This window comes from Chinchilla lanigera, unplaced genomic scaffold (assembly GCF_000276665.1).
Source record: "Chinchilla lanigera isolate Chin_1 unplaced genomic scaffold, ChiLan1.0 scaffold00142, whole genome shotgun sequence".
Lineage (NCBI taxonomy): Eukaryota > Metazoa > Chordata > Mammalia > Rodentia > Chinchillidae > Chinchilla > Chinchilla lanigera.
In genome coordinates this window covers 532,159-537,078 of record NW_004955543.1, presented here as the reverse complement: position 1 = coordinate 537,078, position 4,920 = coordinate 532,159, and the positions used below count along the sequence as shown (strand labels likewise).

At 45.0% G+C, this 4,920-nt stretch overlaps 1 pseudogene; it reads left to right on the top strand.

Moving 5' to 3' along the window:
* The window catches only part of LOC102022962, a 4,467-nt pseudogene extending 1,844 nt beyond the window's left edge, over positions 1-2,623 (top strand).
* The last annotated feature ends 2,297 nt before the right edge of the window (positions 2,624-4,920 follow it).

The window sequence follows — 4,920 nt, the reverse complement described above, 5'->3', positions numbered from 1 at the left end:
ACGGTCTCACTATGCAGTTCTGGCTGGCCTTGAGCTCACTTTGTAGCCCAGGCTGGTCTCAAACTCACAATGATCCTCCTGCCTCAGCCTCCTGAGTGCTACATTCTCGGCCTTTTTAAAAAATGTTTTGAGGAGTTGCTCACTTGACTAGATCTCACATGCCATAGGTGTTCACGTGGCAGATCACTTCCACTAGCAGTAGTTCTGGTTGTTGCCTACTGTTTCCCTATAGCTGGTTGAGGAAAGAAGGAGGAAAATTACTTGATATCTTTAGAGCCACATCAAAATCGCATTGGTCCAAGCTTGCCACCAACAGCCGAACAGTCACCATGACTGTGGGCACCGAAGGCAGGGAGGGGTTCGTGGTGAGGGCCAGGGACCTGCTCTGGTCCTGCTCTGCTGCTGACGGATGCACTTCTTCTCAGAATGCAAAAAATCCAGATTGGCATGTCAGGTATTCATTTCACCTACACCAGAGAAGGCAGACCAAGTGATGAAGCATTTGTTGAATTTGAATCAGAAGATGAAGTGAAATTGGCTTTGAAGGACAGAGATACCATGGAGCACAGATATATTACAGATATACTGAAGTGTTCGAGTCCAGTAGTATTGAAATGGATTACCAAAAAAAGAAAAAAAAATACCAAGTGTGGTGGCGAACACCTGTAATCCCAGCACTTAGGAGGCTGAGGCAGGAGGATTGCTGTGAGTTTGAGGCTAGCCTGGGCTACATAGTAAGACCCTGTCTCAAAAGAACAAGGAAAAAAAAAAATTGGGTGTTGTAGCATACAGGTGCAACTGGTCCTGATACTGCCAATGATGGCTTTGTCTGCCTCAGAGGACTCCTATTTGCTATAGCAAGGAAGAGATTGTTCAGTTCTTTTCAGGAAATTGTGCCAAATGGGAGGACACTGCCAGTGGGCTTTCAAGGGCAGGGCACAGTCAAAGCCTTTGTGCAGTTTCCTTCACAGGAGATAGCTGGAAAGGCCTCCAAGAAACACAAGGAAAGAATAGGGTACAGGCACATTGAAATATCCCAAGAGTAGTAGAGCTGAAGTCCAAACCCACTACGCCCCCCCCCTCGAAAGCTCATGGCCATGCAGCCGCCAGGTCCTGATGATAGGCCCGGGGCTGGCTGGAGGTATAATAGCATTGGAGATGTTATGGTTTGTGTCTGGATGTCCCCCCTCCAAATCATGCTCGAATGAGGGGGCAGGCTTTTCTAAGACAGTTTGTTAAGCCTGGACCTCTTATTTTCATCCCCTCACCTCAGGAAACAGAGTTACAGGGGTTCCAGCTTGACTCAGCAGGAGACCAGGGTCCTCACTTTGTAAACATCCTCCCCTGTCCAAGAGGAAGGCATGGAGATGGTGTGAGTGCTACACTTGCACTAGGGGGGGCAGCCTGTATACAATGCAAGGGAGGAAAAGAGGCTCGCTCCTCCCCTTTTTGCTCTTGTTGCTTTTTTTGCTGTCTTCCACCTTCAAACCACCCTGCTTTGGAGCCAGCTGATTACGGACTGAAACCTCTACAAACTGTGCACTAAATAAACCTTTCCTCCTTTAACTCTGGGTGTTGGGTATTTTGTCTCAGCAATGAGAAAAGTAACGAAGACATCAGAGGAGCTGGGTTTGAAAGGCTGAGGTGGGTTGGCCCATGCTGGTGGGTATGGAGACCGCGATGACTACGGTAGCTATAGTGATGGGCATGGCTCTGGGTCTGGTAGATTTGGAAGAGACCTCAGTTCTTTTTTCTTTATTCTTTTCTTTTTTCTTTTTTTCTTTTTGGTCATTTGAGACAGGGTCTCACTCTCCAGTTCAGACTGGCCTTGAACTCACTTTGTAGCCCAGGCTGGTCTCGAACTCTAAACTATCCCGCCTCCTAAGTGCTGGGATTATAGGTGTGCACCACCACTCCCAGCTCAATTACTTTTTCTTAGGAATGTCTGGTCATAGATATGGAGATGGTGGGTCTAGTTTCCAGAGCCCCATGGGTACTGTGCACACATGAGCAGGTTCCTTTACAGAGTCACTGTAAAAATTATATTTATAATTTTGTCTCACCTCTTAACCCTATGAGAGTATATATTGAAATTGGACCCAATGGCAGGATTACCAGTGAGGCAGATATTGAATTTGCTATTCGTGAAGGTGTGGTGATGGCTGTGGCAAAAGATAGAGCTAACAGCTGGGCATGGTGGTGCACTTCTGCAATCCCAGCACAGGGGTGGCAGGGGAGGCTAAGGCAGGAGGATTGCCGGGAGTTCGAGTCCAGCCTGGGCTGCAAAGTGAGTTTCGGGCCAGCCTGAACTGCATAGCGAGACCCTGTCTCAAAAAGAGTAAATAAATAAATAAAATAAGCTAAAGCTAACATTTGACGCAGCTCTTCTTGAATTCTACTGTAGAAACAAATGGAGGGGCTTATGATCGCAGCTACGTAGAAGTCCTTTGGAATTTTACAGCAGGGGCAAGTAGCAGCGCTTATGGGAGCCAAATGATGGGGAGATGGGCTCATCTAACCAGTCTAGTTAGGGGGCTCCTGCTAGCAGCAGCAGCGCAGTGGTTATGGAGGTGGTTATGGTACTCAGAGCAGTATGAGCGGGTATGACCAAGAGTGGATATGACTGATCGTTTACTGTAGAAAGGATCAGTCAAACCTTGCTTAGGTAGAAGAGGAGCACTAAACAGCTGCTATAGAAATAAAAAGCTGTGCATTATGGGAGTTGGATAGAATGGGAGGAATGTCTAATATATCCGGTATGACTGGCAAACAGAAAATATAAATGATTCTCACTGCTCTTGTCAGCTAGCTTGCCTGCCCTCCCTTTATTTCTCTTTCTTTTTTTCTCCTTCCCTTCCCTGCCCTTCCCTTCTCTCTCTCTCCTTCCTCTTTCTTTCTTTCTTTCTTTCTTTCTTTCTTTCTTTCTTTCTTTCTTTCTTTCTTTCTTTCCTTCTTTCTTTCTTCCTTCCTTCCTTCTTTCCTTCCTTCCTTCCTTCCTTCCTTCCTTCCTTCCTCCTTTCCTTCCTTCCTTCCTTCCTTCCTTCTTTCCTTCCTTTCTTCCTTCCTGTCTTTTTATCTTTTTGAGACAGGGTCTCACTATGTAGTCCAGGCTGGCCTTCAACTCCCAGAGATCCTCATGCCTCAGCTTCCTGAGTGCTGGGATTACAGGTGTGTGCCACCACACCCAGTTTGAATAATTTCTTATGTTTTACATGACCTTGACTTTTTTTGATAAGTCCCCTTAATTACTTTGTTTTCATTTTTTTGAGACAGGGTCTCACCAGGTAGCGCAGGCTGGCCTCAATCTTGTGGCAGTCCTCCTGCCTCAGCCTCCCAAATGCTGGATTACAGGCATGCACCACCACAGTCGGGTTTGACAAGTCGCTTTAGTTGGAGTTTGCTTAGTATTTTCTCATGATTGCATTGAGGTTATAAATTTTGGGCACAAATACTGCAGAAGTAATGTTGTGTTTTTCTCAGTGCATTGAATCAGGAGGCCCTGGGAATAACTATAATCCCAGCACTCGGGAGGCTGAGGCAGGTGGATTGCCATGAGTTTGAGGTGAGTCTGGACTACATAGTGAGTTCAAGACCAGCCTCCAATACATAGCAAGACTCTGTCTCAAAAAACAAACAAAACAAAAACAAACAAACAAAAGAATCAGGAGAAAAAAAAAAAAGAAACAGGAGGCCCCCAACCCAGTTGGTTCCCACATTCACAATGCTAGGGTTACTTGGTTAAGGCAGTGTTCACCAGGTCTCTCCCTGTGAAGTTACCTTTTCTCCCATCCTAATGAAGAAGGCCTCTGGGGTGATGTGCTGTAGTGTCCCCCATCACATTTTCACCAATTAGTTTAGTACCCACTGATGAGGTGTGCCTTAAAGAATTATTGCAGTGGTGCTTGCCAAATACAGATTTCTAATTTCATTATTTCTTCTACATTAAATAGTTGAAATTCCTCTGTAAAGAAAGGTTTTCCCTTCTCCACTTATTTATTTAGATCAATTTGGGCTCACAGATTTTTTTAAAATTTACATTCATAGTCAGGCCTGGCAGCACATACCTGTAATCCCAGTACTCTTGGAGACTAATGCAGGGGGATTGCAAGTTCAAGGCCAGTTTGGGCAATTTAGTGATTTAGTGAGACTTTATCTCAAAATAAAAAAAAAATAGAGGGCTGGGAATATAGCTCAGTGGCACAGCGCCTACCTGGCAAGTGCAAGGTCCTGAGTTCAATTCCCAGTACCGGGGGAAAAAAAAAAAAAAAAGAGCTGAGGATGCAGTTTAGAGCAAAGGTCTGGGGATTCAATCCCTAAAAAATGAGTAAATAAATAAATCAATATTAAAAATCAGGCTGGGTGTGGTAGCACACACCTGTAATCCCAGCACTCTGGAGAATGAGGCAGGAGGATTGCCGTGAGTTTGAGGCCAGCCTTGCTACATAAGGGAGTTCAAGGATAGCCTCCGCTACATAGTGAGATCCTGTCTCAAAAAAATACATTAAAGAACAAAATTGACATGCATTCAATGGATTATAAAACAAGATGCTCCAAGTTGATCTTGTACTCTTTCCACCTCAGCCCTGGAACCAGCCATTTCTCCAAGGGGCTCTGGTTCTTGTTAACAGAAAATGATAATTAGATAATATATCAATTAAAGGCAATCTGATTGGCCGGGCGTGGTGGCATGCGCCTGTAATCCCAGCACTCTGGGAGGCTGAGGCAGGAGGATCATTGCGAGTTCGAGACCAGGCTGGGCTATAAAATGAGCTCAAGGCCAGCCTGAACTGCACAGTGAGACCCTGTCTCAAAAAGACCAAAAAAAAAAAAAAAAAAAGGCAATCTGATCGAAAACAAGGAAATATATACATCTCTCTTTTCAGCTAATATGATTTTGTATTTGGCAAAGACTAGAGAATC